The following is an 18,500-nucleotide window of genomic DNA, read 5'->3' as shown; positions in this document are numbered from 1 at the left end:
TTGCAGCCACCACATCACATTGTGCTCGCTGTGTACTTCCCCATTTATCAGTGTTTACTTTGTAATTATTTATGATTCACCTTCCGTTAATATAAGTTTACTGCCACACATACATTTACAGCTCACTATTAGATTAGCGTCGTATAGGTACATTTAACATATGTGACAGTCAAAACGAATAATTCACAATACTGTTAAATACTGGATGTTTAATATTATTTTGAATATATCAATAATTGACTTAGCCTCGGGCACTTATTAATGGAGGGGCAGTACAGCTGCTGGCCTGCAGGGGTCGCTGTATCCCACAAACCCATCCTACAGTCTCCACATAAAGTATTGCACTCAACAGCAAAGGCAGCACGATTAACATTAAATAGCCTCCTAATCACCATTTAATGAGACTCTTTTTGAACACCTCACACCCTCAAATGAAATGTGGCTCTAATAAAGGCCTAAACGAGAGGTCGATGACTAAACATGGCAAACTTCATCTTAACATAACCAAATAGATGAAGATTATCAGAAACTGGGGGCTGTGATTGCATGTCCTCTACCCCTCTTAGAACAACCAATCACACAATCATCATGTATAATGAAGCTTTAACGGCGGGCCGGACAGCTGCAAGTGATGTATGCAAATTACTGTTTTTAATGCAGTTATACATGTGTGGCGCGCCAAAGGGTGCTGGTTTGCCTCATTCGGAGACATCCATACTGATGAATTGGGCATCAGGCACATAGACTTTTAACACAGCACTTGTTGTGAATTGGGCCGACGGTTTGGCTCTGCTCCATGTCTCTAATCATCCTGCACAATTCAGACACCGGGGAGACATCTGATGATAAAGCTCCACGGTTTTGGGAAGAGATTCAAGTTTAAGGCAACAACAGAAATATGTCATCAGAAAGGAGACCATATTTTTCTCTTCATTCAGACTCCTGAGGCCATACATTTTATTTGATATTTAATATTCGCCAAAGAGAGAACAAAGCCAGCCTACCCTGACTATTTATCCATGAAATAGTATCTAGACAAAGCAAAACCTCAACAATAAAACCCTGTTTAGATAGCAGGTGACTTGATCCACGTAGGGAATTCATTGCGATAATTAAAAAGCCCGGCCGGACCGAAATGATGAATGTCAGGTATTGACTCACTGTCAGGCTGGCTGCTGTGTGTGTGTGTGTGTGTGTGTGTGTGTGTGTGTGTGTGTGTGTGTGTGTGTGTGTGTGTGTGTGTGTGTGCGCGTGTGTGTGCAGTTTAAATTTCAGGGTATCCAGGGTTGATTAAAGCTATAATGCCACAGGGCCTCCTCTGCCTCTTGCTTCTGTTCGAGCTCCACATAATTAGAATTGAGAGGAGGACGGTCTAATCACACAACTGTAGCCTCACTCTGCAGCTTGTGACCCGGCCCCTTGACTTCCGCGTGGCCCGTTTGATATGAAAAGCGGTGAACAAAACACTGTCTGCTGTCTGCCTCTTCTGGGAAATCAAAGACAACTCATTCCATCAAAGATTTGGACTTAGTAACAAGATTCACCATAGTAACGGGAGAAAAAAACAAACTGATGATTCATGATGTCCTTGACTGCCAGACTAAAGGTTGGTATTTGTCGCTTGCCCCTTGGATTACCGGTGCAGGGTTCAGGGCTTTACACATACCTCTGATTGTTGACCAAGCTCTAAATCAAACCCACAGCAGTGATTGAACCCTGAGATTGTCAGATACGACCTGCAGTGCTTCTTTATGATTGCTTTTTTTTATTCTATTTTATTGTAACACATTTTTAAAAATCCCTTTAGGGATTTACAGTGCATTTGCTGCCTCGTTATATTTACAGTGACCTTTATATGATCAGTAGTATAATTAAAATCATTTTCGGTGTCAGTGTAATCCCTTAGAGACTTCTATAATACCCTCTATACGTCTACTTCTGTGATGATGTTTGTAATTAAACTGTTCTGAATTAAGAGAGTTGTAGTTTCTCCGTGTTTGGGATTAGCGCGGCGTCATCGTGTCCTTTGGCGCCAACAGAACAAGCAGAGAGCGTCCTTTATAGTGCATTGGTTTGTGCACTCTGCTGTTCTTATTAGACATTGTTCACAGGCGACATCTGCCCTCGAGCAACATGTAACAGCTTCACATTCGTCACAGCGATGAAGAGCCATCCCTGCAGTTCCAGGTCACCTTGACACCATCTTTGCCATTTGTGCCATGTCTGGAGGCAGCGGCCATTTTTAAGGTGTTGCTCCCCCCCCCCCCCCCTTCAGCCCTGACATTCAGCAGGCACTGCACTTCATCCTTAGTTACAGGGCACCCTCCCCACACAACAGATATAGGCTGGGACAGCCGGTAAGAATGGAGAACATGAGCCTGAGTCTGAGTGCAAATAATAACCTATTATTTGGACATCTCTCACATGCATCCGCTTCCCCAGTTTCAGCTCCTTCCCAAGCGATGCAACTCATTTTTGCCCCCTTCTGCTTGATATCAAGCCCTGAAAATTGGTTTTCTTAATAAATCGCATCACAGCGAAGCATCGACACGCACGCAGGGGACTTTACAGCACGCACATGAAATCAAATGGTGATTGAGATAGCATTGCGGGCGGATAAAAAGCCATTTCCTGTTTGTCTTATCTGTTTTGTCACATAGAGCAGGTTAACCAGGGTGACATTTCCGCACTGTGCCCGTCTGTATCACAAAAGGCCATCGCCAAATTCTGCTGGGGCATTCATATCTCACAATATATGTTGGCTTGGCTTTATTAAATCTGCCTGACTTGTTCCAATGCGTCATCTCAAAGGGAAATCTCATGTTAAACAGGAGCTCTGGTTTGTAGCAGCTAGATATTTGTTTTGCTCTGAGGATTAACTGCCATGACTTTGGTGATCCCCTGACATTTCCTCTAAGGTTTGTGTCTCAATAACCATTGAAGGATTGCCAATTGTAATAACTTTGATGATCCACTGACTTTTCATCCAGAACCCTTGTACTTTGTCCTTGGTTTATGACCAACTACTTGCAAAACTAATGACATTCCCATCAGTATCAGCTTGTGCATCATTAATTAGCCAATATTAGCATGCTTACACACTAAATAAGAGGATGGGCATGCAACATGATATCTGCTTATTCATTTCATAACTTTCAGACCATAGTAATCATTAGCGGAGTGAGGCAAAAACATCCATGTCAGCCTTCGACTTGTAATTTCAAGTTGGAGATATTGGGAATTACTGACAGCAACAATAACTGCCTCGTCGAAATGAACTAGAGAGGTGTCAACTAACTGCAAAGCAACGTGCAGACAGCTGCCTCTTAATAAATTAAATAAAATTGCTGGGCGTCTATTCCTACATGAATCAGGCCATCCAACACTTACATCATGCAGATAGAGCAATATATATATATATATATATATATATATATATATATTTTCGCAAATTATGAGATTTTTAGAAGTGTATAGACGATGGGATTTTTTTTCATAATACATTTTTAACATTGCCTGTTATATATTTGTTAACACTGTTCTATCTTTCACATAGGCCACTGTTACTTCTCATGAACTGACATCTACCTAACTTACATAAAACACCACATTGGTAACAAATCACAGGCTTGTGGTCATTGCATGGCTCCACTGTTTTGTGATTGAGTATGGTTGAGGTAAATATGAGGTTCCCTCATCAGTCCTAACTTCTCTTAGAACCGCTCATGTTGTCTGAGCTGGCTTCATCATTTTCCTGCTCTGTATCTATTGATAGTAACAGCTTGACAAAGCCAACATATTACCAAACAGGAGAACACAACATTACCCACAACCACTTGCATCCAGCAAAATCGCGAATAAGAAATGTCTCAGGTCTCTAGTGACCCAATTAACATTTAAGAGAAAAACATTTTATAAAAGGGTTAAAAGGACGTTTTCTTCCTATTCGGTCTAAACTTACGACATAAGCTTATTTGTTTTAATTTAATCTTTATTTAATCAGGCAGACTCCTTGAGATTAACAGGTCTTTTCAACAGCAACACAAATACACAATAAACAGGATTTAAAAACAATTACAAGAATCATAAAAAAACATCAGATAATAAGGCTTTAAAATCTTCGAGGGTAATGGAAGATTCTAGTTAAAGAGCGGTTTGCAGTCCATCGTACCTGACACCAGTTCTGCAAACATAAGTGCATGCGGGTTCTCTAAGGCTCTAAGTAGTTACTGGATTGTGTACTGTTGATACTCGATTTAAATGAGAGAGAAGATGTGATGTCAGTGGAAGCCTCAACAGTAGAGCTTTCTAAATGAATACCATGAGAAGGCCATTTCTTTTTGACTGTAAGGAGGTCATCCAACTGTGTGGTACAGAGAACAATGATGGGTCAGAAATATGTCATTTGTAATAAATGGTAATACACTGTGGGTACACAGGGTTGAACAACAGCATGAAAATACAGAATACCTCCATAGTCAAGAACAGACGTGAAAGTTGACTGCATAATAGTTTTTACAAGAAGCCCAGCTTGATTTTTGATTTTTTAGTGAAATGTTGAATGGGAATCTTGAATAAAAGTCTGAAGTATTTGTATGACTCAGCACTGGGGAAGGTGGAGAATGTCTAGTTGGCCTACTTGGTGTTTTCTGCATTTAAATCTGGTATATATTTACGAAGTGATAATTGGAAAGCATCAGAAGCAGACTGAAGACGAGTCAGGGCCTGGTACATATAACATTCTATCATCTGCAAAAAAATGGACATTTATTGATTAGGATGAATCATTTAATTTGAGTACAATGTGAATGGAGCAAGAACAGACCCTTGTGGCAATGGTAAAGTGACTTGATTAAGTACCATCAGCAACAACAGTCTGAGTTCTCTCTGTAAGGTTCATCCAGACCTGTAGACTGCAGTTTGTGGAGAAGGATTTCATGATAAACGGTGTCAAATGCTTTAGAGACGTCAATGAAGAGGGCAGCTCAAAACAGTTTCTTTAACCCAGGGAGGAGACAATGTTATCAATGCAACTTGACCAATGATTCTGGGATTTTTGCCAAGAAGTTTAGATATTGGACGGTAGTTGTTGAGATTCTAGAAATCATCTTCTGCAGAGCTTTATAAACATCTGCACTGCTTACCAAACTAAAATGAAATTACAATCAGAAGAAGCTGAGGCATTCGGGGACTCCCTCTGCTTGATATATATGGTTAATTGTCTACAGGTGAATCTGCAGACATGTTAAATAAGAGGTCAGAGGAGAGGAAATGGCGATGAAAAGCTTTCAACCATGGATGATCTGTCGGGCACTTACTTGTGACCATGATGAGTTCTTGAGAGTTCAGTGATGCTAAATGAAGGAAGCACCTCCTTTAACTCATCACTGACCGACAGAATTAAAATGTTCTCTGTCAATTTCTTGCTACACTACAAATACGACCCAACAGGAGCAGTTTATCAAGAGAAATGACTGAATAGTTTTCCATGTTGTTGCAACCACATGCCAGGTGAGATGCAGGGCAAAGTTTTCTTGCAACTCTTCCATTGAGCTTTATTTCACATTACAGACAACGCTTTCCAAGTAATTTCAGACTCAGACTCACTCAGATGAGAAATTCATACTTACTGGCTCTCAATAATACTCGAGCCAAATTAATTTGTGCAAGACTGTTTACAGTTTTACGACGGTTGTGAGCATAATCACAAACACACACACACACACACACTAAATGTTATTGCTGCAATAAAGTGCCTCTTTAACTAATTTCTGATGAATGGATTCTCCGCTCCATAAAAAAAAAAAAAAAAAAATGGACGTGTATTTGTGGAGTGAAGAATATCTAATATCTTTATCGGCATTTTTTTTTCTGTTCTACGGATGATTCAGTATGGAAAGGTAAAGAGGCCCCTTCCCCCTCTAAGCAAAGCAATTTTTCAGGAAACGCACTGTCTCCCTCATTTATTTATGAGTGAGCTCTGGGGTGTTCGGGGGGGGGAGGCATCGCAGGCATCGGTCTTCAGCCCTCTGTCTTCAGACTCCATGTGGCGCTCATCGATTTTAGCCCCTCGCTGCTGAAGTGCACCATCAATCAATACAGTAACAAGTCTTCATTTATACTTGAGAAATGCAGTTTCCAACTCAGTGGGCATGGAGTTCCTGGTGCTGTCCATGTGGTTGTGAGAGAGGGACAGAGAGAGAGAAAGAGAGGCCCCGGTCTGTATTTGGCCTTGGGCCTCATATGTCCAACGTGACTGTACATCACCACCTTGACATGCCATACACAACAACACATACAACGATAATGCACAACTATGAACAGCAACGTTTTAAATGCACGTTTTTCAGGTATTTGTGTGGATTCTTTTCTGTGACCCAGAGTGCCCCACGCTGAACCAGTTTATTTTCTCTTTTACACCCACAGTGACAACTTTATTGTGCGAGAGAGAAACCATTTGGATAGGAAGGAGTGCTTTGTATGAGGCCACGTTCTCACAAGGCCACACATTTAATGTAAAGAAACAGCCCGACTTGTTTTCCATCACAGCCGGGCTTTTATTTTGACGCTCTTCTACAGACACAACTTTTAAAGGATGTTGCCTTTAATCAAGACATAATAGCTCTTAAAGAGCTGATAGTGTGTCATTTGACTGTAAATTCTGTCATGTCTAACTCAGTTGGTATATTTGTCTGAGTAGCTCATACACATATGACTAAATGGAGTTTAGAGACCTCTCTTTGATATTTGATTAATCACCTATTGCTTTAATATTCTATTAGTAGTCTGTCTCTTGGGGCAAGTGAGTGACAGCGGCAACCTTTTATGTCCGCTGTTGTCAGATTAAATTTCTACATGGACTTGCACTGTGTCAACGGTTTAGAGTGAGTTAAGAATGCCCTTATATCATCATAACATATCAATAGACTTTCCATAAACTGGGTGTTTGATAGGCCCATAAAACACTTGACCGCAGTGTTATTCATAACTTTTCTCCACGGAGCATGTCTATTATTTTTTGTAATAGTCCTGAATGAACTTTAAAAATTGTTGTTATTTGTGACGCATATTTGTTTTACATTACAGGGTCTAATGTTTACTAATCCTCCATAGTCATGGGCCTAGAGGTGGCAGAAGTCATAAATAGGCAATAAATAAAGTCTCAAGTATTAATGCAATGAGTTGAATGATTTTTAGTGAATAGATTGTAAAAAATAGTGAAAAAAACTATTCATATGAATATGAATATTATCAAGGACTCAGCAGCTTTGTTCACTTAACTTGACTACTTTAGTTTTCTGTTCTGGATTATGCCTCTATCTTGAATGTTGACAGTCAACCTCATCACTCTCATTGTTATGTGATAACTGCATGGACCTTTTTCATTTTTGAACCACTCCTTGGTAAACTCCCTATGTGAACTACAAACAACTATTCATCCAGATCATCGAGATAAATAATCTTCAGAGTCAACATCTGGATTTTGCAAAACTGCATTTTTGTACTACAACCTAGGAAAACTTCATTTTCAAAAAGGTTCTCTATGCGACATTCAGAATATAGCAGCATACCACTATTATGTAAGTAAAGATATAGTGAAGTAATGTCTCCCTGAGCAGAGAATAAAGTTGTGTGTGTGTTGTAATCCGGGTTTCTCTGTGCTTTGTTTACAGAACCGGGCCAGCTGCGCATGCTTTCTTGACGCAGGTGGGCGTGTCCCACTGGTTAGCTCGAGGCTCTCACTGAAGTTAAATACCTGTGTTTTTCCTACCGGGACATACTCACGGAGAACAGCGGGTCTGGCTGCTTGTTTTGCTTCGCTGCTGATAAAAAAATAGTTACATTAGGTAAAATAATCTTATAGTTGTGTGCAGAACATAGCTAACCTAGCTAGCTAGCTAAAAACAAAAGACCGTATGTGTAGTGTGGGGTGTAATACGTCGGTGAAGTCGTCTTCTCCGAGCTAGCTAGCTAGCGTGCTACATGACGGCCATGTTGGTGTTGGTGACGTCCATTGCGCGTGGTGAGAGATGCCGCAGTTTCACACAAAGCTAACAGCTACTACAACAAACCTTTAACAAACTGCGACTCTCTTGACTTGCATAATTATCTATTGTCAAACATAATATCACATGTTCAATTCATGGCTCAATTAAATCGGTAACAAATATATTTGCCTCTTGCCGTTGACTGAGTACATACTTTTTGCGAAATAAGGTCTCACGTGGGGACATCGCTATGAATTTTTTATTTATTACCTTTGAAAACTGCCCTCATGCAGGAATTCAAACATATTTATTTTAGATATAGTTTTATGAAGATTATAACAGTTTTAGTTATTCAAGCTCTATGCTTGTCAGGTCCTATGTTAATGTGCTACAGTATGTGAATGGTGTAAATGCTTAATGTGGCTAGGATATGATTGCTCTATGTTTCCTCTTTTAAAAGAGATGTAACGTTACATATCTAGAGGCTCCATGGTTAGATACGCTTGCAGCTGAATCAAATAAACACGTCCAATCTCTGGAACCTTCCGATGGACTAAATATTACAGTATTGAGTTTCAGCATCCTTTTAAAAGTCGCCTACTTTTAATGGGGAATACAGCAGGAGGGGCGAAATTGAATTACCGACGAAATTGCTACACCATCTACTCCACTCTATTTCCACCCACTAGTTCCACATTTGTTTCCACCCTTCACTTCAACTACTGTTTTGTTCTCATTCCTGCAGCGCATCCCAGGATGACAGCTCCCCCCCCCCCCCCCCGCCTTGCTGGGACGCCCGCTTGGTATGGTCCGCTCCTCCCCTCTCCTACGTCTCACCGATGGTACTTTCTATTGGGAGAAGGTCAAATGATTCCGCATGTCTGCTCGTGTGTGTACATTCCCGCGATGGTGCACGCCTGATGAAGAAACACCCCTAATACCTGAATCGCGTGTCCGAAAATGTTTGCGACCGTCTGACGCGGCTCCTTCGCCTCGTGTCCCCTTCTGAAAGTAAGTACCGGAGTGCAGCGACGCGTTATTGTTGTTCCCGAAACGACTCAGCCCGGCTTATATTTAATACGGCCGGAGAAGTCGTATATGCCTTTATAAAGGTTTAATGTTTGCAAAGTGTTGTGTTTCCGTGCAGCTGGCGGAGCTCGCGAGCCCCGGATGGTTTAAAAATAGTTATGTTAGGATGCTGCTTCTTGCGATGCTTTCAGGCGGTGCAGGTGAAATTCAGGTGAACGGGTCGCTGTAATTGTTCCCGAACGCAGCTTTGGGTGCTGTTTGTGTCGTTTAATTGAAGTTGTACTACTACCGAGAGGAAGCTTGTGCACTGTTTATATCTTTAGTGTGTCTATGTGTGGGTGTGGGTACCAGTCTCCTCTCTAGAAAATGGACAAGGATCTTGGCAGAAGTAGGTAGGGGACTCCCTGCACGAGTGTTACAGGAACATTTAGAGGAGCTGGAGGAGAAAGAAAGTAGCATTAAGTGCGATACGGTCAGATCACTATGGACTTCTTTAGAATAGTATAGGGATAAGCATGATAATGCTACACATACATACACCATAAATGCAATAATGCCATATCTACTCTGATGTGTCTGTATAAGATAAGGATTTCCTGTTGAAGTGAGGTAATAATGTGGAATGTTTACCTCCTTTTCCTTTACTCTACCGTAAATGCCATCTGAGGTCAGTGTGAATGTGGGAGTGTGATGAGAAGTTCACTCCTCAGCAACTACAAAGCTCTTAGGAAGGAAGACTTAATGAAGTGAGTCATCAGTCAGCCCAAAACTCCCCCCCCCATCCACCCCCCTGCAGAGTAGCATGTAGCTAAGCCTATTACCACATTGCATAACGCAATAAGGTATAGCCCCATAAGGTGCAGAGTGAGCTGCCTCCAGGGCCTGTATATTGTCCGCGCTCCTTAATCTCTTATTATACATCCTAATAAAACATGTCCGCTCAGAGCGGGGTCAGCGTGTTCAGGTGGAGGAGCCGTGTCGCTGTGCTCTGCTGATGCTCTCTGTAGTTTGTTCAAGGCCTGCGAGATGTTCATGGTCCTGTTCAAAGCAAAGTGAGATGCAGGAGTCGGGTTGTTAGGCGTTACATGTGACTCCTTGTTGGGATCACCGTGGCTTGTGTTGTTTTTCTTGGTGGTTCATATTGCTGGGAAGACATAGGCTTTCTTCTTGATTTGTTCATTTGAACCTTTTCCTGTTTAATGTTGCCATGAAAATATGCTGTCATAAAGGAGCTACTCCAGCTAGAGCTGCAATTATTTTAACTGTCGATTTATCTGCAGAGTATATATCGATTGATAGTGCCATCCGTGAAATATTCTTCTTCTTCTTCTTCAAAAAAAAAGAGCCAGTCAGTATCCTGCAGTCTAAGGTAACACCAAAGTCCTAACCCCAAAGATATTTAGTATATTGTCATTGGGGCTGGGACAACATAGGCTCTTAATGTGGATAAATGAGCCTTCATGTATGCAGCGGGCCTTTATCATTAACTTAATGAATTATTAATTTGTTTGTTTTTCACTAAAGGATGTTCACCGCAAAAAACAGACGTGTCCCATCTGTGACGCATGATATCGTGACTCGAAAATATTTTGTCCAGGATTATGGTGGTGACATGAAATGTTCATATCGTCCAATGCTTCACTATTATACGGAATGTAGAAAAGAAGCTAATCTTTACCACTTAGAAGCTGCTAGTAATTGCTTGAAAAGTGACTCAAACAATGAATCGTTGTTTTCCTTCACTCGTCCAATCAAATGACAAATTGTGTTATCTCTTAACTCTATTATTTTAATTTGAAATGCTGAGCAGTTTCCCTAACCACCTTGCAGTCATCAAATCGAAGTTTCGGACTAATCTTATAAAATAAAAGTAAAAAATCCACCTGTTGAGAACCTGTCATTTTGGAGAAAAGGAGCACAATCACCTCTGTTATTAATGCAAAGCATGGTGGTGACACACCCACACCCACACACACACACACACACACACACACACCCCTTGAATGACGACTCTTATGATGAAATTATGCACGGCCCTGCTGGCTTTGATTAATCCTTCACCCTGCCGTCGTCGGCCACTGCTTGCTGTTACCAATTGATTACCGCGTTGAGATTCGCCGAGATCAAACTGAACCATATTCACTTAGCAGAAATTATTATATACATGGTATTTAAAAAATAAATAAAAAAATGAAGAAACAAATTCAATTGGTTCTAACGAAATACACTTCAAGTATATCAAACTGTGCTTTCATGCTTTTGATGCTTTGTTTCCGCGCCGATAAGCCCGAGCTGTGAGGGACGAGGCTCGATGTTTATCAAGGTGGCCTCGACGAAATTCGTTATCTCTCCGATTAATCTGTGAAAGGATCTAAAGTCATGTGGTGTTTTAACAGCTGCGACTATCTCATCTGTCTCTGCAACCTCTCATTAATGCGCACACGCACGCATGCACGCACGCACGCGCGCGCGCATCTCGGTGAACATTGACTGATTTACCAACATCACAGCTGACTTTTTGCTTGGTGGGTGTTAAGCTGCCGCCGTTTTAGAACTGAGGTGTTTCCTACAACGACATCTGGTACAATCTGCTTTTACATTGAGCTGATTCTTTATGCCCATGATATGAAGGTAAATTGGTGGTTTCGTATCAACCTGAGAGGTTCCATGCAGATATAAATGGTTGGAGACGGAGCCCTTTTGTAACCAGCTGATGCTAATCCGTGTTCAAACTGAAACTCTACCAGGAGTTGTTGCAATGAAAAAGAATTTAAAAAAAGCGTTTGAGGCTGAACGATGCTGGGCAGAGCCACGCGAGACCGTTAATCTTAAATAATAAAATTCCTAAAAGAGGGTTTGTCTGCAACCAAAATCACCTTCCCTCTGATCATGGGCCAGAGTTTTGACTCTGTTCAGCACTTTGTTCAGGCTGCATAAGAGCCCTTTAGTCAGTGTCCTAATGTGCTATTTCACTGGCCAAAAAACAAGTCTTAAAAACTTCCCTTGATTCATTAAATGTATAAAAACGGGGCACAGCACACTTACCAAACTACTTGCATATGGCGGACTCAGCAGCTTGATGCAGGGTTTGTACGCTCGTGAAAAGTCATGGAATGAAAAAAAATAGCAATCTCCAGGCCTGGAGAAGTTTTTGAAAAATAAATAAATCCATAAAGTAGCTGTATAATACAATACATAAGATGGACTGAGAAGAATCTGTATTGGTTAAACAATATTTTTTGGGCAGATGATGATATGTTGTTCTCTGCCAGAGGAAACGTCAGACTCAGACCGGAGTTGCAGCTTGTACTTTTTGACGACCTGTAAATTCGTGCAATGCCAGGAAATTTGGATTAATGATGTCTTAATGTGGACAAGAAATGTATAAGGCATGGCATGAGAAAAAACAGGTGAACTGTATAGTAAAACATTCAACATTTCCAACGTGAGAGAGGCAGCGCTAACTAGCAATGCTAAATCAGGTGAGCACCAGGCTGCTGCTGCACAACTCAACCCATCAGCGGCTTTTTCACCCCGGTGTCAAACGTGACGACCGCTGCCAAGGGAGCACTGCTGTCTCCAGAAACAAAGCCCCAACAGCGGAGGTAGCGTTACCGCAGGCGCTAAAGGTGGCTACTTCTCACTACTCCCACAAGCCGGCCTTGAAGATGGCAGTAACAAAGAAGCCGGCAGTGGCGGGCAACACGGTTGCTCTCAGCAGCGACTTTGGTGGGTACCGTATATAAATAAAGAGTCAGAGGTTATCTTTAATTATCTCCAAAGAATTTCATGTGAAAATGCTCGTTACAATTTCCCAGAGTCCAAGGCGAGGTCATGAAAAGTCTCGAGAACGACAACGAGTAGTGCAATAAATGTCCTTTTTTAAATTCAGTCCTGGTGCCAGCAATTAAACTGCTAGATGAGGGGATTTTATTTTAGCCTTTTGCGAACGCTAGTCTTTCCATAGACTGTGGCGATGTTTAATTTTTTGGAATAATGGAGACGTGTGGTGTTCCAAAGGCATTAATGGATGGAGGGAGAGAGACAACCGGAGGAAGGGAGAGAAGAGGGAGGGTCCTGACTCCACAAGAAAGCAATGAGATAATGACAAGGGCAGTGACGCAGCGATTTGTTGCCGTCTGTTGTGATGTGATTTTTGGAATCCGGCCGAAAACAAATTTTGAAGCATCCAAGAAATGGCTTCTCCCATGACGTTGCTTTGCGGGGTTCATATCGGCCTGAGACGTCGTTTGCAAAGACGCCCCAGAGATCCGGAGCCACTTAAATGCTCCATGTGTGCTTTGCTAGGAATGACTTGTGTTTACATGCAGAGCGGATGATTTTACTTTTTCTCAAAAAGAAAACTGTGATCACGCAGCTAGACTGCGGGCCACAAAGCAGCCCCCCCCGCAGCCCTCCCTCGTCTCGGTATAAATACCCCGAGGAATGATTTTGTTCCTCACCTCCCTCTCTGTGTAAGTCTCATCTCTTTTGTCTGACTCCCTCCCTGTTATCCCACCGTCTAATGATGATAATCTCAAAAGAGACTTACGGAGGATAAACGCTCTCAGCAGTCGTCTTTAGAAAGAGGACAGGTTAACAATGGTGGAGGACGGGCAGTTGTGGGATGTAGCGGGGCGGGCTTGGTCCGGGCCCATAACAGCTTTACCTACGTACAGTAACCAGCGCCATGACTGGTTGGAGGATTACGAAGGATTTGCCATGCTAAGCCACAGGGACCCAACCCCCCCCCCCCACACACACACACACACACACACACACACACACACACACACACACACACACACACACACACACACACACACACACACACACACACACACACACACACACACACACACACACACACACACACACACACACACACACCTCATCGTCCTCCTTTCTTGACCATAGCAACAAACTGCCCTCTTCTGTCTCCTCTTCAGTCTCCTCGGGGCCCATGATGCACCTCTGGGCCGGCAATGGAACCCAAATCACTGCTGATATGGATGGCACAAAGGATGGCGGAGACGTTCCTTTGTAGACGTTTCAAGAAGTGATTTAAAACCCGTTCCCCTCGACTCGGTGGCGTGAGAGTAATGGATCCGCGCTCATTTTCTTCTGTTCCGCCACTTTTTTTTTTTTTCCCGCCCTCTTGCACAGGCAGTCAAAGGCAAATTTTTACTTTAAAGTCCAAACTTATCATCCAAATGGCTGTCGGGGTAAATTAAGGGCATGTTCCGTGTGCGATTCCACCTCTTTTGCGAACGGAGCGATAACGTGACAGCCAGATGACACGCATCACAAAACACGCGCCACGTAACCCGCCGGTAAGATGGCGACGCTGTCGGCAAACTAAAATCAGATTTGGCCCCGTCACTTAAGTTGAGCGGCCATCGCCTTTGGTTCCACTTTGGGATCAAAGCAAGGGGGGGGGTGGGGGTCATTTTTGACTGATACTCCACGGGCGTTTGTCTCTGCCAGCCTAATATCACACGGTGAAGTGACTCAGCAGTTCCCAGCCCTGACTGTGTGCATGTCTTTAACTCAAACTGACAGTGTTCTAGCTCCCGTACATACCTTGCCATGAGCTACTCTGCTTGAAAGCTGAGGTTTTCTCTTTTTTTTTTTTTTTTTTTTCTTTCTTTCTTTCCCACCATTGTCATCATGTGCAGCCTCCATGCACATAGAAACCTCAGGAGCACTCACAGACCGAAATAGATCAACCCAGCAAGGCAGAGGTTTATTTTGAGTAAACGGTGAGCTGTGAAGAAGAGATTGTCAGTAGTTTTCTTGGCATAATGTGATCTCACGGGGCTGTGTAGTTCCTCACTGGAATGGTGTTATATTGTAGAAGCAAGCGCGAGCAGAGAATTGTTCCCTTGGTGTGAGGAATGACTTTTGTTGCCAGGCCCTCATGTCAATAGCTCTTTTAAGTGGTTTGTTTTTTTGTTTTTTTTCCATCGACCCGTTGGTTGACTGTGCCTCCTCTATTAGAGCTACAGAATGGCATATTTTTACGTAATGTGCAGGAGATGGTGTTCTCTCATGCGGGCTTGAAAGTTGAAGGAATTGAGGAAACTGTTCGGAGAGGGAACCTTCTAGCAATGTGCTTCTTTCTACACTGTAGCTTGCAGCGTTAATCTTATTAAAGAAGGGGACACAAGAGCAGATGTTATAGTTGCTCATTTCAGGATCTTGTAGCATTACTTGTTTAACTATTATTACCTTGTCTATTAAGTATTCAAATTGAGAGATCACGATGGGCGATCGATCAGAGTACCCTTACTGGGAACCGGCTCAGGTGACATCATATAGTTGTATCGTCATCCCAGCATAACCACACACCTCTTGGGTTACAATCTCCCCCCTATACAGCCATCAGCGATCGTTATCATGTGACCAATGTTCCACATATGCATCATGGGATTAGACCTGAGCCAGTTTCAGTTTTGCTCGAAAGCTCTGTAAAAGCTAGTGAACCTTGGTTATTATGTCAAGAAATGAGATGTTTATGACTAAAATATGTTTGCAGAGCCACGGTTCGTCTCGGAATAGTTTGATATTTTGCCACATTTGCTTTCTTGCCAAGAGTTGGATGAGAAGATTTAGACCACTCTCATGTCTGTACTATAAATATGAAGCTAGAGCCAGCAGCAACAACAAACAACCCGCCTGCCTGGGTAGAAGTATTTACAGCGCGTAGCTCACTGTAACACCATAAATGGTTTACATTTAGTTTTTTACAGCAAACAAGATGCAATGTGTCGATTGGCCAGCTTTTAAAGGTGTTGGTAGGTGGATTCTGACCATTTCCAGTCTTTATGCTAGGCTAAGCTAACGGTGTCCTGGTTCTAGCTTCACTCAAAACGTTTTATACTGCCATAGACTGCCTGCTGACTCCTCACTCACTACTCTTATTTATAGACTGTATGTCTATTCTTTCATTGTTTTGGAAGGTGCATTTTGCTATCGGCTAACGGCTAACGGATCCACACACAAAGCTGATTGCATCGCTGCCAGAGAGGCGGTTATTCCGTGCATCAAACTCACGTTTCCACGTGTTTTGTCTGTAAAAATAGACTTGAAGCCTAAATATAAGCTCCATTTGAATAAACCAACAGGGTAATCTTGAGCCCATCTCTCCATCATATCACATAGTATCTATGAATAACTTTATGGCTAATTTCTGAAGCCATTAGTGTTACAGTGAGCTCACTTTACATGCATGCTTTTTCCTTTTTTTTTTTCTTTCTTTTTTTTCATGCCTTGTTATCTTGTATTTAAATTCATTATGGGACTGGGTACAAAATGTTTAATAAAACATATTAAATGAACTCAGCCAGCGTGAACTCATATTCTGCTTCGTGCAAATGGTAATTTAAGAAGTCTTCCATATTTTAACCTCACTGCAGTGAAATTCCCATAAGCATAGATAATATTACCCAAAGCCGCCTGTCTATAAAAGATATAGCTGTTATGATTCAGCCTACAATGAGCCTCCTGCTGCTCTGTTAGATGAGGAAGTAAACTGGAGAACTATTTAGTTTCTTTTAACCCTTAAACGCGTTGGTTATTATCTTACTTTTATATTTAGTCATATTTCAAGCTTTTCTGTCTAAATCAACCCAGTAACTGAATAGAAAGTCCAGCGTGCATCTATTGCCATTTTTAGGTCTGAATAAGACATCTTGAAGATGGTGTCGGACGCCGAATTCAAACAAGATGAATCCATTATCCCTTTAACTGACAAGTGGCTGGCAACATTTACATTGAGATGTCTTAGTTGCAGGGGCAACGCTCTCATCCGGGGCAACCCAAACATCACACAATGACACTACCGGCCACGGGCATGTTGCCCAGTGCCTCCGGGAGACGGTGATAAGATGCCCCCGAGCAGACAACAACCGCAACCATTAGCCCCAGTGCAAATATGAGTCGGAAAAAATGACAGAGGGGTTGTTTATTCGTCGCCCGGTAATTGACTGATCATTTCCATCATGGCGTTATGTTTCCTGCCAGGCTAATGTGACCCCCCCCCCCCCTATTAGTTCAGGAGACGTGCCGCAATCAGGCTCCTCATGCGCCGCCAGACACAGCCAAGGAAAGGAATGGGGGAGAAAGGAGAGATGTAAACAATGGTGAGGTGCAGACAATGGGACGACCGGGGGGACAGGGGAGTGGAGAACAGACGGGAAGATGAGTCATATCACTGCAGCGAAGCGGCCCCTGATTGAAATGCCACTGCAGCTACCGGACTATGGGTCTAATACTCACCAAATGCTCCTAATTTCAAAGCGGGAGTTGGTTTCTCTTCACTGAATGTTTTGCATCTTTGTGTTCCAATATAAGGAGACATTTTCTGCGTTAAAGCTGCTCAAGACTTTGTTACACACTGAGAAATCGTGTCAAGTTGCACGTCAGTGAACTTGATACAGTCGACATACCCAACAGTTGGAAATTGATTTAGACAAAGTAGGATATTGCCTTCACTATCTCAGCAGATAAAGTAGCCAGAGTTCAGTTTTTCCTGCTCTTTCTTTGAGGCGTGTTGGAAGAGAAAACGTCCGTGCCTTGCTTTTAAAATGCTCCAGCTATACTTACTGTGTTACACGGCTGATGTTGTTTTCCTGCCTCTGTACTTCTTCAGGGCCGTTACTGATTTAGCTGCATGCTGGGCCAGCTAATCCTGCCTCTGATCAATACTCCACTTCTCCTGCTAACACCCTGGATTCCGTCCAGAAACCAGCGCAGCTGATATCTTTATTTACCTTCCCCCTTTTTTCGTCATTCATAAACCCAGCTTCAGGGAGAGTTTACATCTGAAACGGGGCAAATTTGAGAGCGGAATCTCCTCCATTTGCCTTGGCTGGATTAGCAGTTGGTCGTGTTAACGGTGCACTGGGTACATGCTTAGCTCATCTTTGTGTTGTGTGAAATAGCTCAGTCAGCCCTGAACTCGAGGCTGCGCGCGTCAAAGCGAACACATCACCCCCATGTCATCGTCGTCTTTTTTTTAATTTTTTTAACGCCCGGCTGCTATCAGCAGAAGTGCACACCCGAGCACCGGCGACACCTGCTGTCCCTCTGTCTGTCTGAGGGACTCGCCTCAATCCATTACATGCTCTGATGCTGATGGTGTTTGTCAGGATGCTCTGCACGCGCAGAGACAATTAAGCTGAAACACAAGGCTGGCTTAATGAAGCTCGGCAGGGAGAACATCCTCAAACGACGTTCTTTTACCATCGAGATGGAAGTAGACATGGTCCGTACATGTCAGGAGGATCCACATGGCTCCACTGGTGCGTTGTTGTGGTGCAGGTTTATGTATTGGTGATGCAGTGAAACAGATAAACCCATACAAATGAGCTGACGTGAAATGTAACCTTTTTGGAGACATTATGATTTACTGACACGGTTGTATCTATATGCTCCACATTCCATTTTAGATTTAAGTCCCATGCAGATCTAACCTGATCC

The 18,500-nt window shown here is 42.6% G+C and overlaps 1 protein-coding gene across 2 annotated transcripts in view; it reads left to right on the top strand.

The window, feature by feature from the left end:
- The first annotated feature begins 8,830 nt into the window (after positions 1-8,830).
- The window catches only part of LOC137890489 (oxidation resistance protein 1-like), a 152,310-nt gene continuing 142,640 nt past the window's right edge, over positions 8,831-18,500 (top strand). For both annotated transcript variants that reach the window (XM_068734585.1, XM_068734583.1), the window contains exon 1: positions 8,831-8,999. The gene's annotated coding sequence lies outside the window, so the exon portion shown is untranslated. The remainder of the gene's footprint in view (positions 9,000-18,500) is intronic.

Source organism: Cebidichthys violaceus, unplaced genomic scaffold (assembly GCF_023349555.1).
Source record: "Cebidichthys violaceus isolate CVI_PGR_0920_01 unplaced genomic scaffold, fCebVio1.0.p SCAF_65, whole genome shotgun sequence".
NCBI lineage: Eukaryota > Metazoa > Chordata > Actinopteri > Perciformes > Stichaeidae > Cebidichthys > Cebidichthys violaceus.
The sequence above is the reverse complement of the archived record's forward strand: the minus strand, read 5'-3'. Positions and strand labels throughout refer to the sequence as shown.